The 24,077-nt window shown below is 43.2% G+C and overlaps 1 long non-coding RNA gene across 1 annotated transcript in view; it reads left to right on the top strand.

The window, feature by feature from the left end:
- The first annotated feature begins 3,668 nt into the window (after positions 1 to 3,668).
- The window catches only part of LOC131202515 (uncharacterized), a 74,799-nt gene continuing 54,390 nt past the window's right edge, over positions 3,669 to 24,077 (top strand). The window contains exon 1 of the long non-coding RNA XR_009156168.1: positions 3,669 to 3,759. This is a non-coding gene — a long non-coding RNA (uncharacterized LOC131202515). The remainder of the gene's footprint in view (positions 3,760 to 24,077) is intronic.

Genomic DNA, 24,077 nt, shown 5'->3' with positions numbered 1-24,077 from the left:
GGTTATCCAACATTTTCTTAAAAATTTCCAGTGTTGGAGCATTCACAACTTCTGCAGGCAAGTCGTTCCACTTATTAATTGTTCTAACTGTCAGGAAATTTCTCCTTAGTTCTAAGTTGCTTCTTTCCTTGATCAGTTTCCACCCATTGCTTCTTGTTCTACCCTCAGGTGCTTTGGAGAACAGCCCGACTCCCTCTTCTTTGTGGCAACCCCTGATATATTGGAACTCTGCTATCATGTCTCCCCTAGTCCTTCTTTTCATTAAACTTGACATACCCAGTCCCTGCAACCGTTCTTCATATGTTTTAGCCTCCAGTCCCCTAATCCTCTTTGTTGCTCTTCTCTGCACTCTTTCTCCAAAGGAGAAATTTCTGCTTGATGTCCTTGATGTTAGAACAATGAATCAGTGGAACGACTCGCCTCCAGAAGTTGTGGATGCTCCAACACTGGAAGTATTCAAGAAGAGGTTGGATAACCATTTGTCTGAAGTGGTGCAGGGTTTCCTGCTTAGGCAAGGGGGGTTGGACTAGAAGGCCTCCAAGGTCCCTTCCAACTCTGTGATTCTATTCGATCGTCCTCTCAAGATGGAAGCACGGGAAACAAGGAAGATTGCAGGTTCATTTAGTCACTGTTCAAAGTTACAACGGCAGGGGAAAAAAAAGTGACCGATGACCCTTTTTCACACTTAACGACCGCTGCAGCCTCCCCCGTGGTCACGTGATCAAAATTTAGATGCTTTGACAACCGGTTCACACACGTATGACTATTGCAGCGTCCCGGGGTGCATGCGATCCCCTTGGGGCGACCTTCCGACAAGCAAAGTCAAAGAGGAAGCCAGATTCACTTAACAACCGGGTTACTCCCTTATGCACTGCAGTGGTTCACTTAAGGACGGCGGCGTGGAAATTGGTAAGATGGGGGCAAAACTCAGCCACCGAAATTTTGGGCTCCGTTGTGGTCGTACGTGAAGAAGGACTAGCAATACAGAATGTTGGAGAGAGAGAGAGAGAGAGAGAGAGAGGTTATACAATAGCAGAGGAAACATCCGCACACATTTTGGGGCTACCTCTTAATAGAATAGAATAGAATAGAATAGAATTTTTTATTGGCCAAGTGTGATTGGATATACAAGGAATTTGTCTTGGTGCATATGCTCTCAGTGTACATAAAAAGAAAAGATACCTTCATCAAGGTACAACATTTACAACACAATTGATGGTCAATATATCAATATAAATCATAAGGATTGCCAGCAACAAAGTTACAGTCATACAGTCATAAGTGGAGAGAGATTGGTGATGGGAACCATGAGAAAATTAATAGTAGTGCAGATTCAGTAAATAGTTTGACAGTGTTGATGGAATTATTTATTTAGCAGAGTGATGGCCTTCGGGGAAAAAACTGTCCTTGTGTCTTGTTGTTCTGGTGTGCAGTGCTCTATAGTGTCGTTTTGAGGGTAGGAGTTGAAACAGTTTATGTCCTGGATGGGAGGGATCTGCAAATATTAATTAATATTTAATTAATTAAATATTATATTTAATTAATTAATGTGCTAAGTGTAAGAACAGCATACTGCCTGAGGATATTTCGCCGATCGCCTTGTCTCCATTGCGGTGAAATCCAGAAAGAATATCCTCTTTTAAACCAAACCGATGGTTTTGAAAAATAACATTTTTTTTTTGCAAAGGAGTTGATGCAGAAGGCAGCGAAGCTCTTCTGACCCAAAAGATTTATAACCTCTCCCCCCCCCCCCCGCCTGCCCATTCCCCCAGTTTCTGTAATTGCTGGATTTTGAGCTGTACATTGTGTTTTTTTTTAAAGTCATGGCTAAAATAGTCTTTGAAATGATGTGGCAAAGGGCTTCTAGAACTGTCACCTTTTCTTAACCTCTGTTTTTCAGCCTTAGTTTATATATCCTCCTTGTTTCAGGCTATTCAGTGTGTGTGTGTGTGTTGAGAAAGACACTTGCTCTAAGGCAAAAAAACAAAGTCTTGAGCACTGGCAGTTTTATCCATGACGCTTCAAATTCCTTTTGCTGCTGACTGCATTTTCACCTTCAAATCCCGAAGGTCACCAGAAGGTAATGTTTTCATTAAAACATACCTGTTAAGTTGACCTGAAGCCGTAACCAAAATAAATCCCTTGAAAATGCAGACACCTGAAATCTCTTGGTTTCTTCCAGAGAGGGGGGAGGAGGAGGAGGAGGAGGAAAGAAAGGAAGAAAGAAAGGAAGAAAGAAAAAAGAAAGGAAGAAAAAAAAGAGGAAGGATATGAAAAGGAATGAGTAGGAAAAGAGGGAGGGAGGAAGAAAAAGATATAAAAATAAAGGGAAAACAAGAAGAAAGGAAGGAAAGAAAGAAAGGTAGGTAGGTAGGTAGGAAGGAAGGAAGGAAGGAAGGAAAGGAGGGAGGGAGGGAGGGAGGAAGGAAAAAAGGAAAGAAGGAAAAAATGAAAAAAGAAAGAAAAGCAGGATGGAGGGAGGGAGGAAGAAATGAAGGAAGGAAAAGATACGAAAAGAAAGGAAAAGAAAAAGGAAGAAAGAAGAAGGAAGAATGGAAGGAGGAAACGAAGGAAGGAAGGAAGGATAGAAGAAAGAAAGAAAGAAAAAGAAAAAACAGGAAGGCAGACAGGAAGGAACGAAGGAAGGGAAGAAAAGAGAGAGGGATGGTGAGAGGGAGAAAGGGAAAAAGGAAAGAACGAAGAAAGGAAGAAAGAAAAGGAGGGGGAGGAAGAAAGGAAGAAAAGAAGGGAGGATGGAAGGAAGGAAGAAAGAGAAAGGGAGGGAGGGAGAAAGGAGGAGTGGGAGATAGGAAAGAAAAAAGGAAGGAAGAAAGGAAGGAAGGAAGGAGGAAGGGAAGGAAAAAGTAAAGGAGGGAAGGACGAAGAAAGGAAGGGATCAAGGAAAGAAGGAAAGAAAGAAAGAAAGAAGGAAATAAGGAAGGAGGAAAAAAGTCCTTAAAAATCAAATTTGTCATCTTGTAGGAATCTCTGATCCTAAACCTGACTTTTTCCTCAAAGTGGTCACCTAAAGCTTGCTAAGAATGCTCCATGCTCCATGGTGTATAAGATACACATGTCGAATAATTATGACAATTTAAAGGAAGCTGCACCCTGTCTCTGCCTTGTGGCGAACAATGGTGACTAGATAACTATCCGCTTTGAGGATGCTAAAATATTCCTGCTTGTTGCTTCTTCTTTCTGGTCTCCTCAGCTAAAGCCAGAACTGAAACCAAATGCTATTCCAATCCAATATATCTTTAAATAAATGAGTGTCCTTTGGAAAATAGGTCGTCTGGCTGGCCGATTAAAGCTTTCTCGTGTAATACCGGGCTATCAATCTACATATTTACGCAATCTGCCTATCTGCCTATCTTCCTGTTCATCTCTGTGTTATCTAAGCGTTTAAACTTAGTTCACACCCTTTCATGTACAGTTCCAGCAGCAACTAGCAAAAAAAATCTCACACTATATTTAATTGCCCGGTTTTTAGCTTTCCTTTCCCTATTTATTTTTCTTCCAGTTTTCCTCGAGTATGCTTGAGAGTTATTGAACTAGGGGTGAAATGCTACCAGTTCACACCGGTTCGGGCAAGTTGGTAGCGGCGGCAACAGGTGGTTTGGAGAACTGGTAGTGCCCGGATGTCATTACTTCCTGGTTTTAACCAGGAAGTAACCTGTTTTTTTACCCTCTGCACATGCGCAGAAGGCTTTGCGCATGCATCAGAGGGTCCAAAATCGCATTACCAAACCGGTAGGGAAGGTAAGTAGATTTCACCCCTGCATTGAAGCCCCTCGTTTTATTATTCCATTTCAGTCAAAATTTGGCGCATTTCAGCTCAGTAGGAAGGCTCTGAAAACCAGAGCCTGAAGAAATGCATCTGTTTTTTTTTTAAAAATAAAAACATGGTGCTTCCAGATTTTTCAAAATCCAGTTCTGCTTAATCACACACTCTCAGTGAGAGTCAGAGCAGCATTTTCTTTAGTGAATAAAAGTTGTTCTAATAATTATTTATTATAATGATATAAGTGGTTAAGGTATCAGGCTGGAAAGCAGGAGGTGGTGAGTTCTAGACCTAACTTAGCCGTGGAAATCAATTGGGTGACTTTGGGCCAATCACCAGGAGACTGTGAGTTCTAGTCCCACCTTAGGCCTGAAATCAGGGTGGATGATGTTGGGCCAATCACCAGGAGACTGTGAGTTCTAGTCCCGCCTTAGATCTGAAAGCAGGATGGATGCTGTTGAATCAATCACCAGGCGACTGTGAGTTCTAGCCCCGCCTTAGGCCTGAAAGCAGGATGGATGACGTTGGGCCAATCACCAGGAGACTGTGAGTTCTAACCCCGCCTTAGGCCTGAAAGCAGGATGGATGACTTTGGGCCAATCACCAGGAGACTGTGAGTTCTAGTCCCGTCTTAGGCCTGAAATCCGGGTGGATGACGTTGGGCCAATCACCAGGAGACTGTGAGTTCTAGTCCCGCCTTAGATCTGAAAGCTGGCTGGGTGACTTTGGGCCAATCACCCGGAGACTGTGAGTTCTAGTCCCGCCTTAGGCCTGAAAGCAGGATGGATGACTTTGGGCCAATCACCCGGAGACTGTGAGTTCTAGTCCCACCCACAGCCCTTAGCTGTGTGGCTTTGAGCCAGTCCTTCTATCACAGCCCAACCCACCTCACAGTTTACTGTTGTGGGGAAAATAGGAGAAGGAAGATGTGTTGGCTATATCTGCCACCTTGAGTTATTTGTACAAAATAAATAAATAAATAACAAAGGGCGTGATACAAATAAAATAAATAAATAAATCCGAAGAAGGATAATGTCGTTCGCAGGAGTGACGTTTCCCCTTAGGTCACCCCATTCCTTCTACACAACTGCTTTCAAGATTTCTCATCGGGTTGTGTGAAGTGAGCTGGATTTGCTTTGAAGGAGGGACTGGATATTATGCAGGTGGGGGGGCATCATTTCCTTGATCAAAGCGAAGGAGGGACCTCGAGAAAGAAATTCATATCAAACTGGGAGAACTTCAGGAGAACTTCTTGGTGCTCCATCCAAGTGCCAATCAAAGGCCCTCTTTTCTCGGGAAGATCAAAGAAAGTGTTAAAATGTGAAACAGAGAGCCGAATTATTCTTATTTCCTGTTATCTCCGGGCAATATGTAGATAAATTAATTTCAGTCTTGTGTAAGTACAATAATTCTTCAGTAAAGAGAATCGGATGGACAGATGGAGACATTAGATACCGTAGGCGCTTCGCTGCCATGACGCACATAAGGACATTGGTCTCGATGAGGCACGTAATTAGAAACCGAAAACTCATTTTCCTTTCCTTTATTTATTTATTTTTTAACTGAAAATTTTACTCATATTTTCCAGATTGAAACAGATACCGTATTTATCGGAAAAGAAGATGACCTGAATTTAAGATAGCATCCCCACAAAGTTAGATTAGGCCTAAACTCCCGGCCCTACAAATCGCATCTGGCCCCATTATTAGATAAAATGAATGTGATGTCTTTCCTGCTTTTAAAGTTAAATTATGTGAAAGGGACAGGAAGGGAAGGGAGGGAGGGAAAGAAGAAGGCTAGTAGAGCAGGGCCTCTGGTGGCTCAGACTGCTAAGACAGTCTGTTATTAACAGCAGCTGCTTGCAATTACTGCAGGTTCAAGTCCCACCAGGCCCACGGTTGACTCAGCCTTCCATCCTTTATAAGGTAGGTAAAATGAGGACCCAGATTGTTGGGGGCAATAAGTTGACTTTGTATATAATATACAAATGGATGAAGACTATTGCTTGGCATAGTGTAAGCCGCCCTGAGTCTTTGAGAAGGGCGGGATATAAATTCAAATTAAAAAAAAAAAAGAGTACTGTAGAATAGAATAGAATAGAATAGAATTTTATTGGCCAAGTGTGATTGGATATACAAGGAATTTGTCTTGGTGCATATGCTCTCAGTGTACATAAAAGAAAAGATACGTTCATCAAGGTACAACATTTACAACACAATTGATGATCAATATATCAATATAAATCATAAGGATTGCCAGCAACAAGTTACAGTCATACAGTCATAAGTGGAAGGAGATTGGTGATGGGAACTATGAAACGATTAATAGTAGTGCAGATTTAGTAAATAGTTTGACAGTGTTGAGGGAATTATTTGTTTAGCAGAGTGATGGCCTTCGGGAAAAACCTGTTCTTGTGTCTGGTTGTTCTGGTGTGCAGTGCTCTATAGCGTCGTTTTGAGGGTAGGAGTTGAAACAGTTTATGTCCAGGATGCGAGGGATCTGCAAATATTTTCACGGCCCTCTTCTTGATTCGTGCAGTATACAGGTCCTCAATGGAACCCACAAGCTACCATTTATACTGATTAATGCTTGATTATTGTAGGTGGTCCTCAACTGACGACCATAAAAATGAGGCCCAAATCTCTGTGGTTAAGGGAAACCTTTGTCAAGTGAGTTTTGCCCCAATCCTATGACCTTTCTTGCTGTAGTTGTTAAGTGAATCACTGCAGTGGATAAGTTAGTCACCCAGTTGTTAAGTGAATCTGGCTTTCCCGTTGACTGTGCTCACCAGAAGGTCACAAAAGGGGATGACGCAATGAGGGTGTTCCAATATTTGAGGGGCTTCTACAAAGATAAGGGCGTTAAATTATTGTTGTGTCTTGTCCGCTCTCACAGCAGCCGGGGCCTTCTTATCTGCTCCTGAACACGGAGGAATGTATGCCTCCCGGCCCCAGTCCTGGCTCCATGCCCAGACAAGCTGAAGAGGAGGGGGCACCTCCCGGTCCCAGCCCTGGCTCCATGCCCAAGCAGGCTGCAGAGGAGGGAGCATCCCCCGGCCCCAGCCCTGGCTCCATGCCCAGGCAAAAGGAGCAGCTAGACCCCTCCCCCTCCTCCACAGCATGTGAGCCTGAGGAAAGTTTATTTCCAACAGCTGCTGATTGGAATGACCCTCGCATCAGAAGACTGGATAGGCGGAGGCAACAGAAGGAAGGGAGGGGCAGGCCTTAATGAGTGCTGAGTCATGGAGCCACACCCCATGGCCTATATAAAGGATCTGCTTTCTGGCATTCTCTGAGTCAGGCAAAGTCGAACTTATCTTGCTGAAGTCACTTTCTGGTCTCCTGCCTGCTCTGAGGACTTTGCTAGCACTTTGGGCAGAGCTGCAGAGGCAAGCCTGATTCGGATTTCCCTGACCCGGTCGTCAGCGGAGGAGTGGGACACGACAATTATTTTCCAAAGCACTGAAAGGAAAGAAAGAAACAACGGATGGAAACTAATCAAGGAGAGAAGCAAGCTAGAACTAAGGAGAAATTTCCTCACGATGAGAACAATTAATCATCGGAACAACTTGTCTCCAGAAGTTGTGGGTGCTCCATCACTGGAGGTTTTTTAAAGAAGAGATTGGAGAACCATTCGTCTGAAATGATGTAAAGTCCCCTGCTTGAGCAGGAGATTGGACTACAAGACCTCAGGGGTTCCTTCCAACTCCGTTATTCTGTATTCTGTGTAAGAGATAATTGTAGGAAATGAGCAGGCTGAGCCTAAGGGAGGGAGTCAAATGCATCATCAGTCTCAAGTCCCTTCATGCCCACAAGAGATCTAAGTCCAGCCCACCTTGAATTCCATTGACTCTTATCTACCGCCAATTTCCTTTCACCATTAGTAGTTCAGATTTTTGTAGAGAGCTTTAGCGTAAGTAAACATTATCTACATCTGTCTGTCTCTCTACTTGTCTGTCAATCTATCTATCTAACATCTTTCTTTCTCCTTCCTACCTTCCTGCCTTCCTTCCTTCCTTCCTTCCTTCCTTCCTTCCTTCCTTCCTTCCGTCCTCCCTCCCTCCCTCCCTCCCTCTCTCCCTCCCTTCTCCGTATCTGTCTATCATCTTTCTTTTCTTTTCTTTTCTTTTCTTTTCTTTTCTTTTCTTTTCTTCCTTCCTTCCTTCCTTCCTTCCTTCCTTCCTTCCTCCCCCCCTCCCTCCCTCCCTCCCTTCTCTGTGTCTCTCTATCATCTTTCTTTTCTTTTCTTTTCTTTTCTTTTCTTTTCTTTCTCTCTCTCTCTCTTCTTTTCTTTTCTTTTCTTTTCCTTCCTTCCTCCCTCCTTTCCTCCCTCCCTCCCTCCTCTGTGTCTCTCTATCATCTTCCTTCCTTCCTTCCTTCCTTCCTTCCTTCCTCCCTCCCTCCCTCCCTTCCTTCCTCCTCTGTGTCTCTCTCTTTCTCTCTCTTTCTTTCTTTCTCTTTCTTTTCTTTTCTTTTCTTTTCTTTTCTTTTCTTTTCTTTTCTTTTCTTTCTCTCTCTCTCTTTCTTTCTTCCCTTCCTTCATTCCTCCCTCCTTCCCTCCTTCCCTCCTTCCCTCCTTCCCTCCTTCCCTCCCTCCCTCCCTCCCTTCTCTGTGTCTCTCTATCATCTTCCTTCCTTCCTTCCTTCCTTCCTTCCTTCCTTCCTTCCTTCCTTCCTTCCTTCCTTCCTTCCTTCTATGAAGAGAGAGAGAGAGAGAGAGAGGGAGGGAGAGAGGGAGAGGGAGAGAAAGTGGGATGTGTATGTATAGTAGAGAAGCAGAGGAGAGAAAAGATATGCGAAATTGCAGTGAAGGAAGCCGAGAGGAGCCATGTTAATGTGGCGTCACATTTTTATCATTAGCGGCCATTTTATTCCTTCTGCTTTATTTGTTTGCGGTGAGAAACCCTCCACGGGATATCATTAGAGCAGATAAAACTCTCGGTTTTTAATCCCACTATCTGTCCTCCAGATACCAATTTTCTTTTTGACAACATCAGCTTAAAAAAATACAAAACAAAACCCACCATGGATGGATCTTTGTCTTCCCTCTTTTCTGGGGAAAAAAAAATAAAAATAAAATAAGAGCACACACTATGCAGGCATCGATAACGCTCCGAAACAAAAAACCCCGCGTATGTTAATCTACGTTTATTTTGTGAAATTTTAAACTTGACAGGTGGAAACGAGTCGGAATGAGGGTTTCCCCCTGTCCCCAGGGCTCGGAGACTCCTAGAGGAACAAAGGATGCAAATGTAGTGATTAGAATCTGGAAGGCTGAGATAAAAAGGGTTTATCGGTAGAACAAGGGCCATTTGGATGGCATATTAGATGGGGCGATGTGTTGGCCTGAAACCTGGCTGTGGCTTTGTCTGAGAAATAATCTTGCTTTTTAAGTGAATTTAATGGGCTGTGAATAAATGTGCAAATAGCTTTGGGATTCGGCTTCCCCTTCACATCCCTGCCTCGCATAAAAAGGCCACCGTGCAGAAGGATATTGTTCTTGTTTGTCGTCGCTATTATTGTGGGTACGTCGCACAGTCAGCCGTACAGTCGCACAGAGCGGATTGGGCTTTTTTGTCCACCTCTCGAATCCTTCCCAAGGACCTGGGATGGGCAGATGTGGGCGTTGGGTGGTATCAGAGGTCTCTCGTCGCAGGATGTAAGCTGTGCCAAGCGAAGCTGCCTTTCGCAATTGACCGATGGGGATTTTGTCAATGCCAATGCGGTGTTCAAGGGATGATCCCAGTGGTGGGATTCAAATAATTTAAATTAAAATCCCCTCCCCTGCTATCACAGTGGATCCTGGGTGCTGTGCTGCCCGGGCTTAGGACCCGGGTACTTACGAGACCGCCTGCTGTTACCCTATGCCTCCCACCGACCCGTACGCTCTCATAGAGAGGGTCTCCTCAGGGTGCCGTCCGCCAAACAGTGTCGGCTGGCGGCCCCCAAGGGTAGGGCCTTCTCTGTGGGAGCATCGACGCTCTGGAATGAACTCCCCCCTGGCCTACGTCAAGTGCCTGATCTTCGGACCTTCCGTCGTGAGCTAAAAACATACTTATTTATTCAAGCGGGACTGGCATAATAGTTTGATTTTAAATTGGGGTTTTATTAATATTCTTAAATATTTTAAATTTAATTTTAATTATTAGCCGTTTTTGTAATTTTGCTATGTTTTAATTTGTTTTAATTGTACATATTTTGCATTTTATCTCCGGCTGTACACCGCCCTGAGTCCTTCGGGAGAAGGGCGGTATAAAAATTTAATAAATAATAATAATAATAATGGAGAAATGGGAAATGAATTGGCCAGCACGAGGGAAGGAGGAGGAGCAGGGAGAAGAAAGAGGGCATGCGACCGTCTCCTTCCCTCATGCTGGCCGTTCTGTTTCCCATTTCTCCATTGCAGCGCAGTGACCAGGATCCACTTTGATAGCAGGGGGTGGGCGGGTGATTTAACAACCGGTTCACATGAACTGGTGTGAACCGGCTGAATTTCCTGACAGTGAGAACAATTAACCAGTGGAACGACTTGCCTCCAGAAGTTGTGAATGCTCCAACACTGGAAATTTTTAAGATGTTGGATAACCATCTGACTGAGATGGTGTAGGGTTTCCTGCCTGGGCTGGGGGTTGGACTAGAAGACCTCCAAGGTCCCTTCCAACTCTGTTTTTATATTATAATTCAACCCCCTGCTCAACCAGAAAACCCTATGCCATTTCAGACAAATGGATGTCTAGTCTCTTCTTAGAAACCTCCAGAGATGGATCATCTTCTACCAAGCCATTTTACTGATTGATTGTTCTCACTGTCTGGAAATTTTTCCCTAGTACTAAATTGCTTCTCTCCTTGGTTACTTTCTATCCATTGCTTCTTGTCCTGCCTTCTGATGTTTTGAAGAATAGTTTGACTCCCTCTTCTTTGTGGCAGCCCTTCTAAATATTGGAACACTGCTATCATGTCTCCCCTGGTCCTTCTTTTCAAGGACCAGGGAGTCCTTGACATAACCAATTCCAGCAACTGTTCTTCATATACTTTAAACTTTAGTCTTACCAAGGCCATTTAAAGCAGTACAGATTTACAGAACTGGAAGGGACCTTGTAGCAGTGGTGGGTTTCAAATTTTTTTTACTACTGGTTCTGTGGGTGTGGCTTGGTGGGCATGGCATGGCTTGGTGGGCATGGCAGGGGAAGGATACTGTAAAATCTCCATTCCCTCCCCACTCCAGGGGAAGGATACTGCAAAATCACCATTTTCTCCCGATCAGCTGGGACTCAGGAGGCAGACAATAGATGGAGGTAGAGCCAGTCAGAGGTGGTATTTACCGGTTCTCCGAACTAGTCAAAATTTCCACTACTGGTTCTCCAGAACTGGTCAGAACCTGCTGAAACCCACCACTGCCTCATTGGTCATCTAGTCCAGGGGTCTGCAAACTTGGTTCCTTTAAGACATGTGTACTTCAACTCCCAGAGTTCCTCAGCCAGCAAAGCTGGCTCAGGAACTCTGGGAGTTGAAGTATAGAAGTCTTAAAGGAGCCAAGTTTGCAGACCCCTGATCTAGTCCAATCCCCTCCTGCCCAAGCGGGAGATCCTATGCCATTTCTGACAAACAGCAGTCCAGCGTCTTCTTAAAAGCCTCCTGTATGAACCCTTCATGCCATCTTGATTCTATCCCTCTTGATAATGTCAACAAACCACCTGCCTGTTGTACTTTTGAACCCTTCACCAAAATGGACATTGTGGAGCAGGGGTCTGTAACCTTGGTCCCTTTAAGACTTGTAGACTTCAACTCCCAGAGTCCCTCAGCCAGATTTGCTGGCTGAGGGGCTCTGGGAGTTGAAGTCCACAAGTCTTAAAGGGACCAAGGTTGGAGACCACTGTTGTGGAGGAAGTAGTCATCTTGCCACTTTGCTTGGAGAAGAATTGAATTTTCTCCCAGGCGGTTTTTTTTCTTCTACCTAACGTTCAGCTTCTGTTTTGGAGGAGCGAGAACGTTTCTCAAGGCAGCGTTCTTGGACCAACGCTCTTCATACTATACGTAAATGATCTCTGTGACCATATCTCAAGTTATTGTGTCCTCTTTGCTGACGATGTCAAACTATTTAACACCACCAACAATACTTCTACCCTTCAAAAAGACCTTGACTTTGTATCCGATTGGTCTAAAACTTGGCAACTCCAAATCTCAACCAGCAAATGCTCAGTCTTACATATTGGGAAAAAGAACCCAAACACTAAGTACAAGCTTGATAGACATTACCTTACAGATGACCCCCACCCTGTAAAAGACCTTGGAGTTTTCATATCAAATGATCTAAGTGCCAAAGGCCACTGCAACTACATTGCAAAAAAGGCTCTAAGAGTTGTAAATCTAATTTTGCGTAGCTTCTTTTCCAAAAACTCTACACTACTAACCAGGGCATTCAAAACATTTGCCAGACCCTTTCTTGAACACAGCTTACCTGTCTGGAACCCATACCACATCTCTGACATTAATATAATTGAACGTGTCCAGAAATATTTTACAAGAAGAGTTCTCCGCTCCTCTGTAAACAACAAAATACCTTATACCACCAGACTTGAAATCCTGGGATTAGAAAACATAGAACTCTGCCGACTCCAACAAGACCTGTGTTTAACACACAGAATCATCTATTGCAATGTCCTTCCTGTTAAAGACTACTTCAGCTTCAATCACAATAATACAAGAGCAAACAATAGATTCAAACTTAATGTTAACTGGTTCATTAAAATTCATTTAAATTGAGGACCTGTATACCGCACAAATCAAGAAGAGGGCCGTGAAAATATTTACAAATCCCTCACATCCAGAACATAAACTGTTTCAACTCCTACCCTCAAAACGATGCTATAGAGCACTGCACACCAGAACAACTAGACACAAGAACAGTTTTTTTCCCAAAGGCCATCACTCTGCTAAACAAATAATTCCCTCAACACTCTCAAATTATTTACTAAATCTGCACCACTATTAATCTTCTCATCGTTCCCATCACCAATCTCTTTCCACTTATGACTATATGACTGTAACTTTGTTGGTGGCAATCCTTATGATTTATATTGATATATTGACCATCAATTGTGTTGTAAATATTGTATCTTGATAAATGTATCTTGTCTTTTTATGCACACTGAGAGCATATGCACCAAGACAAATTCCTTGTGTGTCCAATCACACTTGGCCAATAAAAAATTCTATTCTATTCTATTCTATTCAATCTTGATTGCAGAAAATATGACTTTTGTAAGAAAGTTGTTAACGCTTGGAACACACTACCTGACTCTGTGGTCTCTTCTCAAACTCCCAAAAGCTTTAACCAAAAACTCTCTACCATTGACCTCACCCCATTCTTAAGAGGACTATAAGGGGCGTGCATAAGAGCACAAAAGTGCCTACCGTTCCTGTCCTATTGTTTCCTTTCATTATATATGCGCTTATATGTTGTATAGTTGTTTCATGCTTATGCTTATATATACTGTTGTGCCAAAAATTTTTTTAAAAAAGAATCTCCATGACCTCTTCCCCTCCTCCCTTCTCAGTTTCTAATTTGTTGGGTTGTTTTTTTTTTTGGGGACTTTCCGAAGGAATTGTCCTCTTTGTGCTTGGTATCAGATCCTTGTCACACTTCAGTGGTTGCACAGGTGACAACCAATGGTTTCCACGCTCCCCCCCCCCTCATCCTGCCCTGCAGTCTCCCAGCTAATCCCCTATCAAGAATCTGGCTTTCCAAAACAGTCATCAATGCATCCATCAAATGCAGCCCCGGAAAAGTGACATTTCGCTGACTCAGCACTTTGCCAGGGTTTGACCCCTGGAGCTTCTCAAACTGATAACCGGCTTTTTCACCAGCATTTAAATAGCTTACAGTAGAGCTGAAATGTTTTGTGTTTTTGGGGGGCAGTCCTTAAAAGATGCATTTCTTCTGTTAGTCTGGAATATTAGTCTCTTCGAAAGAGACAGAGGAATCTCCCTGATAAGGTAAAGGTAAAGGTTCCCCTTGGACATACGTTCTAGTCGTTCCCGACTCTAGGGGGCGGTGCTCATCTCCGTTTCAAAGCCGAAGAGCCAGCGCTGTCTGAAGACATCTCCATGGTTATGTGGCTGGCATTACTCAACGCCAAAGGCACACAGAACGCTGTTCCCTTCCCACCAAAGGCGGTCCCTATTTTTCTACTTGCATTTTTTACCTGCTTTGGAACTGCTAGGTTGGCAGAAGCTGGGACAAGTCACGGGAGCTCACCCCGTTAGGCGGCACTAGGGATTTGAACCGCTGAACTGTCGACCTTTCGATTGGCAAGCTCAACGTCTTACCCACTACACCACTGCATCCCTATCAATCTCCCTGATACAGATGCTTAAATAATTTGGTGATTGGTCGCTGTTACAACGGTTCATTTAGTGACCATTGGAATGGTACTGAAACAAGTGACTGATGACTGTGTCTCACACTTACAACCATAGCAGCATCCCTGTGATCCTCCTCCTCCTCTTTTAACCATAATCCCTTGCGGGGTGGAGTCTGGGCAATGGAATGGAGCAGAAGGAGTTTACTGGCCGGATGCCCTTTCCTGTCGCCAATGCGGAGTTTTGTTCAGCAGATACATTCTCAGTGCACCCAGAGAGAGAGAAACATCTGCCTCTACCTAGGATCGAACTCACAGCCTCCTGATTGTGAGTGGAGAACTCCACCTGTCGGCCACCGCCCCACTGCAGCATCCCCATGATTTATTTATTTATTTATTTATTTATTTTATTTGATTTTTATACCGCCCTTCTCCCGAAGGACTCAGGGCGGTGTACAGGCATAATAAAACCGACAATACAATATACAAGTTTAAAATACGATTTAAAAAACTTATTTTAAATTAGCCCAATAATTAAAATTTACCATACTAAGAAAACCCCGTTTAAAATTAATAAATTTAAACATTAAAATCCCAATTTAAGCCAGCCCTGTGCGGATAAAAAGATGAGTCTTGAGTTCGTGACGAAATGTCCGAAGGTCGGGTATTTGGCGTAAACCCGGGGGAAGTTCGTTCCAGAGTGTGGGAGCCCCCACAGAGAAGGCCCTTCCCCTGGGGGCCGCCAGCCGACATTGTTTGGCGGACGGCACCCTGAGAAGTCCCTCTCTATGGGAGCGTACGGGTCGGTGGGAGGCGTATGGTAACAGCAGGCGGTCCCGTAAGTACCCAGGTCCTAAGCCATGGAGCGATTTAAAGGTCATAACCAACACCTTAAAGTGCACCCGGAAGGCCACAGGCAGCCAGTGCAGTCTGCGCAGGAGCGGTGTTACATGGGAGCTACGCGTAGCTCCCTCTATAACCCGCGCAGCTGCATTCTGGACTAAACATGATCACGTGTTTTAAACGTGGATGCTTGGCAGCTGGCTCATATTTATGTCAGTTGCAATGGAGTACTGTTATTGTTATCAACTTAACGAGATGGATATTGTCCTTGACTTACAACCATTCGTTTAGTGACCGTTTGAAGTGATGACGGCCCGGAGAAAAGTGACTTATGGGTGTTTTTCCCACTTATGAGCATTGCCGTATTTCCATGGTCACATGATCAAAATTCAGACGTTTGGCAACTGGCTCGTATGTATGACGGTTACAGTGTCCCGGGGTCATGTGATCCCCTTTTGCGACCTTCTGACAAGCAAAGTCCATGGGGAAGCCAGATTCACTTAACAACTGTGTTACTAAATGAACAACTGCACTGATTCGCTTAACAACTGTGGCAAGAAAGGTCGTAAAACGGGGAGAAAAATCACTTAACAAATGTTTCACTTAGCAACAGAAACGTTGGGCTCCCTAATACAGGGTCGTAAATCAAGGACTCCCTGTATTTCTTTACGAAATGGATATAGCTGCTCACCTCGCATTTGGGACTCTGCAAGTCCTTGCTAAAACTGACGTTTATTTATTTATTTATTTATTTATTTATTTATTCATATTTATATACCGCCCTATCTCCCGAAGGACTCAGGGCGGTTCACAGGCATATAAAACACTTATATACAATTTAAAATAAACATTAAATAACTTATTCTAATGCCCAAATTATTAAAACTAGAAATATAAATATTAAGACCACTTTAAAACCCCTATAAAATTTAAAAATCTACGCCAGTCCTGCACAGATGAATAAGTGTGTCTTGAGCTCGCGGCGGAAGGTCCGGAGGTCCGGAAGTTGACGGAGTCCTGGGGGGAGTTCGTTCCAGAGGGTGGGAGCCCCCACAGAGAAGGCCCTTCCCCTGGGCGTCGCCAGACGACACTGTCTAGCTGACGGCACCCTGAGGAGTCCCTCTCTGTGAGAGCGCACGGGTCGGTGAGAGGTATCCGGTAGCAGTAGGCGGTCCCGTAAATAACCCGGCCCTATGCCATGGAGCGCTTTGAAGGTGGTTACCAAAACCTTGAAGCGCACCCGGAAGGCCACAGGTAGCCAGTGCAGCCTGCGCACTGTTTGGACAACAGCTGCCGTTATGCTTATAAAAATTAGATTGAGAAGTAGAAAAACCATAAACTATTTTTTGGGGGAATAATGGGGGTTTCATTTGAACCTCCTGCTACTTTTTATAGCTCTGAATGAGCCAATGTGGAATTAGAAAGGGCCACAAGGTAGAATAAGTTTGATGTACTGCAATCTGCCTAGTTTAGATGAGATTTGGCTGGCCAGACTTTTCTGAAAAACCTCCAGAGCTGGAGAATCCAAGATCTTTGTGGGTGGAGAGTAGAGTAGAGTAGAGTAGGGTAGGGTAGGGTAAGGTAGGGTAGAATAGGGTAGAATAGCATAGCATAGCATAACATAGAATAGAATATATGGCGTGGCGTGGCATGGCGTGGAGTACAGTAGAGTAGAGTAGAGTGGAGTGGAGTGGAATGGAGTAGAATAGAAAATATGGAATGGAGTGGAATGGAGTAGAGTATAATAGAGTAGAGTAGGGTACAGTAGAGTAGAGTAGAGTAGAGTGGAATAGAATAGAAAATATAGTATGGAATGTAGCGAAGTGGAATGGAATAGAATAGAAAATAGAATAGAATAAAATAGAAAATAGAATAGAATAGAATAGAATAGAATAGAATAGAATAAATAGAATAGAATAGAATAGAATAGGGCTGGAAGGGACCTTGAAGGTCTTTTAGTCCAGCCCCCTGCTCAAGCAGGAGACTGTAGTTGGACAGATCTTACTATCAACAATTAAATGGAATAGCTTGCCTCCTGGACTTGCAGGTGCTCTGTTGCTGGAAGCTTACAAAAGTAGAGTGGATGACAATTTGACCAGGACAGTATAAGGTCTCATGACCTTATACATGACCTCTGGGGTCCCTTCCACCGGACGATTCTATGTTCCATGTTCTAAATACCGTGATCAGATCTTTAACCACCATGGCGCAATTGTGTAATGCATCAGTGCCTCGGTTTTCCTCTTGGGAGAGACATCCGTTAATGGGCAAGGTAGAATATTTCTCTAATTTGATTTCCCTCTTTTGACTTTGAGGGAGGCTTCCCCACAGCTCCTTCGTTGCTATGCATCGATTTGAAGGTCCTTCCGCTGGCTGTGAAGCTGCGGTTGCGTTTCCGCCTAATAACTTTCCGCTGAGTGCCCAAGCGGGTTGGTTGTTGCATCAGGAAATCACTGCAACTCAGAAATGTAAGAGCAGCTACTTTGTTCCTAGGAAGTCATCTTTGGTAGGTTTGGCTCCCCCCTCCCATTTCCTTGTTCCGGTAGTTTTGGCCGCTGGATGCCTTTATACCTCTTTTGCTGGAAACGGGGTCAGGTCAAAGAGATTGTGGCTGTAATAGCTAATTACCATCCTCTTATTCGAGGTTGCGATGCGAGACATAAATCAGACAGCTGCTCGTTTGGCTGGTGCCCCTTTGGGTGATTAGCCTGGTGTCGGTGAGCAAAGTTGGGATCAAAAGGCCCCATCCTGACGGCCAGGGGTCATGAAGCATGGTTGGGTTTAATGGCCGGTCCTTGCCAGAGCTAAAAGGAAGTTTATACTCAAAGGCCATTAGCCCAGCAGCTCTGTTCGACCATTGGAGCAAGAAAAGGAAATGTGTTTATTAAGCCACTGATAGGGATGGAAGGAGGGGAGGGAGGATTGGGGACCCCCAGTTTCCAAAGAGTGATACAAAACCAAAGACAGACCATGAACGTTCATATTAACATCCCACCTGGTTCATGTTTGTGCTCTTAACCGTGGCCTGCTGAAGAAGTTGGATTAGGAGAAGAGATTCATTTAGATTCTCATGAACTTTCAGCCATGAAAACATAGAGAATAGAACAAAACAGAACAGAACAGAACAGAGTATAGTAGAGTAGAATAGAACAGAACAGAACAGAACAGAACAGAACAGAACAGAACAGAATAGAATAGAATAGAATTCTTTATTGACCAAGTGTGATTGGACACACAAGGAATTTGTCTTAGGTGTATATGCTCTCAGTGTACATAAGGAGAATAAAATGCATTCATCAAGAATAAAAAAGATACAACACTTAGTGATAGTCAAGGTTACTAATAAACTGTCAAATTGTACTAAGAAACAAATAAAAACAATATAAATTGAAAGATACAAGCAACATGGTCATAGTAATAAGTGGGAAGAGATAGATACTAGTGAGGAAGAGAAGAATAAGAGTAATACAGTCTTAGTAAATTATTTGAGTGTTGAGGGAATTATTTGTTTAGCAGAGTGATGGCCTTCGGGAAAAAACTGTCCTTGTGTCTAGTTGTTCTGGTGTGCAGTGCTCTATAGTGTCATTTTGAGGGTAGGAGTTGAAATAGTTTATGTCCAGGATGTGAGGTGTCTGTAAGTATTTTCACAGCCCTGTTTTTGACTCGTGCAGTATACAGGTCCTCAATGGAAGGCAGGTTGGTAGCCATTGTTTTTTCTGCAGTTCTAATGATCCTCTGAAGTCTGTGTCTTTCTTGCTGGGTTGCAGAACCGAACCAGACAGTTATAGAGGTGCAAATGACACACTCAATCATTCCTCTGTAGAACTGGATCAGCAGCTCCTTGGGCAGTTTGAGCTTCCTGAGTTGGCCAGAAAGAACATTCTTCGTTCAGCCTTTTTTATGATGTTTTTGATGTTAGGTTAGATAGGGTTAGAAGCAGTGGTGGGCTGCAACGAGTTTAACAATCGGTTCTGTGAGTGCGTGCTTTGCCCTTGCACACGGTCTTCGCATGCATGCGCACCTATTGCGCTTGCGCGCAGCGTTCAGAATACAGCATTTTGAAGCTCAGCTGCTTACCTTCTAAGGCAGCCCCGGTAAGTAGAAAAGCGGAGGAATGGAAATCAGGTGTACTGCACGGATCAGCTGAGCCAGAAAGAAAGAAATATGGGACAGGATAGGGTGGGGGCAGGTAAACGAGGCCAGCTGTTTGTCGGAACTACCGGTTTGCCCGAACTGGTCTAAACCAGCAGCAGCCCACCACTGGTTAGAAGAAAACTTGGTGGCTTTCTAGTCCAACCCCTGCTCAAGCAGGAAACCCTATACCATTTCAGACAAGTGACTGTCCCGTCCATTCTTAAAAACCTCCAGAGATGGAGCACCCACAACCTCTGGTGGCAAATAGTTCCACTGGTTAACTGTTCTTCCTGTTAGGAAGTTTCTCCTTAATTCCAGGTTGCTTCTCTCCTTGATTCATTTCCATCCATAGTTTCTCGTCCTGCCTTCTCTGATGCTTTGGACAATAAGTTGTCCACGGTGGACAGGGCCGCGGTGTGGCTCAGGCTGTAAGAAGCCTGTTATTAAAACACAGCTGCCTGCAATTACTGCAGGCTCGAATCCCACCAGGTCCAAGGTTGACTCAGCCTTCCATCCTTTATAAGGTAGGTAAAATGAGGACCCAGATTGTTGGGGGGTTAACTATAAAATAAGTTGACTTTGTAAATATACAAATAGAATGAGACTATTGCCTTACACACTGTAAGCCGCCCTGAGTCTTCGGAGAAGGGCGGGATATAAATGTAAACAAAAAAAAAAATTGACCCCCTTCCTCTCTGTGGCAGCCCCTCAAATACTGGAACACTGCTATCATGTCGTCCCTCCCCCCCTCCCCAGTCCTTCTTTTCTCTAGACTAGCCAAACCCAAATCCTGCCACCGTTCTTCATACATTTTTTCCTCTGTTTCCTTCACTTTTTCTTTGAGCCAAGATAACCCCTGAAACTTTGGGGGCAGCAAGAAGGTACCTTCACAGCAGCAATGTATCTTCTTGGAGTGCCAATTGGAGCCGTTGAGCTGAAATCTGACCCACGTCGAGTTCCATATATGGGGGGGGGGTGTTAATGAAAAGAAAAAAGACAATAAGACCCCTTTCCCCTTCTCCTTGTTAGCGTAGATTAGGTCAGGACCTGCTTGGCACCATCAACATTCTTTCCTTCCCTGCCTTGAACTCTAAAAGAGACAAAAAGCTAAAACATCCCAGGTACGGTGAGCCAACGAGCCAACGCACCTTCTCATTTCGGTCTAAAATTTCACTTAATGCAATGGTGGCGCCAGGCCCCTGCGTAACCCGGGTATCGCTAAGCATATGTTTATGTAATGTGCAGGCATGCCCTGGCAATCCGGCCCATTCTTTGCTAAAAGCTTTAAACACTCCAGGTTCACTCATCCAAAACCCTTTATGGTCTCAGATATCTCTCCACCGCCCACCCACCCCACCCCACCCCCGGACTTTCTCGGAAACTGGCCTGAAGCAGAAAACGAGGACTGGGGAAGCAGAAATGGGCCAGACAAGAGAGACGGAAATGTTGAGTATCGTTTCAGCAGAGCGCAGGTGCTGCCCGAGTAGAGAATTTGTCCCTACTCTGGGGCCAGCCAGAGTTGGTATTTGCCGGTTCTCTGAACTGCTCAAGATTTCTGCTACCAATTCTCCAGAAACCTGTCAGAACCTGCAGGATTTGACCCCTAAGTAGTACCATAAAAATATATATCAATGGAAAGATAATTTTATTATTATTATTTATTATTATTTATTAAATTTTTATACCGCCCTTCTCCCAAAGGACTCAGGGCGGTGTACAGCCAAAATAAAACACAATATATATACAATTAAAATCAAAATTTAAAATAGAGCATATTACAAAAAGGCCGATAGTTAAAAATTTAAATTTAAAATTTAAAAATTTAAAACCCCAAAACAATAAAAACCCCAGTTTAAAATATTAAAAACTATTATTAATTTAATCAAAGAATGTAATGCAATAAGTTTTATGAAGGATTTGCTATTAGAATAGCAGTTACAGTATAAAGAAGTATAAACCTTACAGTATAAATGTTCATTTGAGATACCTTTATATTCAGTAATGGCCAAAATTGTGGAAACCTTTTGGGAAAAGTATATTTTCTAAAACTAGCTAATAACACCACTTTTTTTTTTTTGCAGTAGTACCATAAAATTATATATCAATGGAAAGATAATTTAATCAAAGAACGTAATGCAATAAGTTTTATGAAGGATTTGCTATTAGAATAGCAATTACAGTATAAAGAAGTATAAACCTTACAGTATAAATGTTCATTTGAGATACCTTTATATTCAGTAATGGCCAAAATTGTGGAGACCTTTTGGGAAAAGTGTATTTTCTAAAACTAGCTAATAACACCACTTTTTTTTTTGCAGTAGTACCATAAAATTATATATCAATGGAAAGATAATTTAATTAAGAATGTAATGCAATAACTTTAATGAAGGATTTACAGTTACAATATAGAGAAGAAAAGAGAAACACATAGAAAAAATGAGATATACAAAAGTTATCACCGTAGAAAAAATGAGATGTGCAAAAATTATCACCATGTCAGTTAATACTTAGTTGGGTAACCTTTAGCATGAATTACGGCCTTACAATGTCTTCCCATGGAGTGAACCAAGTCTTTTAGTTCTGCAGCTATTATTATAATGTGAAACCAAGATTGAATGATGGCTTCTATTAACTGGGTTTTATTGCTGGGTCGCTTCTGACTAACCAGTTTCTTTAGTCGCCTCCATAGATTTTCAATTGGGTGAAGGTCTGGGCTATTCCCAGGCCATTCCAGCAGTGGAATAAGATTATCTTGAAACTCCAAAAAAATTTTTTTTTTTTTCAAAAATGGATTAGATAACCATTTGACCCAGATGGCATAAGCTCTCCTGCTTTTAGAAGGAGGTTGGACTAGAAGACCTCTGAGGTCCCTTCCAGCCCTTTGGTTCTATGTTCGATCTTCAGACCAGAGCCCAACCACAACAGCTATTTTTTCCCTCTCTCTCTCCAAAAAGTCAAAATCAGAGCTGCAGCTACTGTAGGTGGCCATGTGCGATGTGTGTATGGCAACTAATGAAAAAAAATGAGGCGGTGCTGTCAATTATGGGCCGGTGAATAGCGCAGGCTGGTAAAAGCCTGTTATTAAGAACACAAAGCCTGCAATTACTGCAAGTTCAAGTCCCACCAGGCCCAAGGTTGACTCAGCCTTCCATCCTTTATAAGGTAGGTAAAATGAGGACCCAGATTGTTGGGGGGGCAATAAGTTGACTTTGTAAAAATATACAAATAGAATGAGACTATTGCCTTATACACTGTAAGCCGCCCTGAGTCTTCGGAGAAGGGCGGGATATAAATGTAAACAAAAAAAAAAAAATTATACAAAACCTGGGTCACATTCCTAAACTTTTTGAATCTTCCCAGGAGCTTCCGCCCTTGTCTCTGTTAAATTTCATTCTTCAAAATATCAAGAGTGTTTTGTTTTCGATCCAGAGATTTTAATAGCTCTCCTGTCAGATGACCCATTAACATTTAATTAATGGTTTCCAATGAAGTCATACATGGGTACCACCTTCTCTTCTCTTCTCTTCTCTTCTCTTCTCTTCTCTTCTCTTCTCTTCTCTTCTCTTCTCTTCTCTTCTCTTCTCTTCTCATCCTTTCCTTTCCTCTCTCTCTCTCCCTTCTCCTCTCCTCTCTTCTCTTCTCTTCTCTTCTCTTCTCTTCTCTTCTCTTCCTTTCCTTTCCTTTCCTCTCTCTCCCTTCTCTTCTCTTCTCTTCTCTTCTCTTCTCTTCTCTTCTCTTCTCTTCTCTTCTCTTCTCTTCTCTTCTCTTCCTTTCCTTTCCTCTCTCTCCCTTCTCTTTCTTTACTTTCTTTTCCTCTCTCTCCCTTCTCTTTTTTCCTCTTTTTTCTCTTCTCTTCTCTTCTCTTCTCTTCTCTTCTCTTCTCTTCTCTTCTCTTCTCTTCTCTTCTCTTCCCTTCCCTTCCCTTCCCTTCCTTTCCTCTCTCTCCCTTCTCTTTCTTTCCTTTTCTTTCCTCTCTCTCCCTTCTCTTTTTTCCCTTTCTTCCTCTCTCTCCCTTCTCTTTCTTTCCCTTCCTTTCCTTTCTTCCATTCCTTCCTGTCCTTTCTTCTCTCCCTCCCTCCTTCCTTCCCTCTTTTTTCTTCCTTCCTTCCTTCCTTCCTTTTCCCCTTTCCCTCCTTCTCTTCTCTTCTCTTCTCTTCTCTTCTCTTCTCTTCTCTTCTCTTCTCTTCTCTTCTTCCTTTCCTTTCCTTTCCTCTCCTCCTTCCTTCCTTCCTCCTTCTCTTCTCTTCTCTTCTCTTCTCTTCTCCTTCTCTTCTCTTCTTCCTTTCCTTTCCTTTCCTCTCCTCCTTCCTTCCCTTCCCTCCCTCCCTCCCTCCCTTTTGTTTTCTTTCCTTTCCTCTCTCTCCCTTCTCTTTCTTTCCCTTCCTTTCCTCTCTCTCCCTTCTCTTTCTTTCCCTTCCTTTCCTTTCTTCCATTATTCCATTCCTTTCTTCCATTCCTTCCTGTCTTTTCTTCTCTCCCTCCTTCCTTTCTTCCCTCTTTCTTTTTTCTTCCTTCCTTCCTTCCTTCCTTCCTTCCTTCCTTCCTTCCTTCTTTCCTTTTCCCCTTTCTCATCTCGTCTCTCCTCTCCTCTCCTCTCCTCTCCTCTCCTCTCCTCTCCTCTCCTCTCCTCTCCCTTCCCTTCCCTTCCCTTCCCTTCCCTTCCCTTTCTTTTTGTTTCCTTTCCTGTCTTCCATTTCCCCTTTTCTTTTCCTTTCTCCCTTCCTTACACTTGACCTATAGTTTGAAGTTCCTTTAAACATGTATTTATTAACAATGGTCACATAAGGGGTCATTTGCAACTTAAAACAGTTTAAGGCAAAAAACAAACAAACAGCAGAACACTTGAACAAAATGTCTACAATGCAAAAATTAAAGGGGAAATAAAAAAACCCTGATCTAAAATCCTGATGGGCCCCATCAGGTTAAGCAGTTATAAATAGCTCATACCTCTGAAGGAAA

This window comes from Ahaetulla prasina, chromosome 7 (assembly GCF_028640845.1).
Source record: "Ahaetulla prasina isolate Xishuangbanna chromosome 7, ASM2864084v1, whole genome shotgun sequence".
In the NCBI taxonomy this organism is placed as follows: domain Eukaryota; kingdom Metazoa; phylum Chordata; class Lepidosauria; order Squamata; family Colubridae; genus Ahaetulla; species Ahaetulla prasina.
Note: the sequence above shows the minus strand (reverse complement) of the source record. Positions and strands in the feature narration are given on the sequence as shown.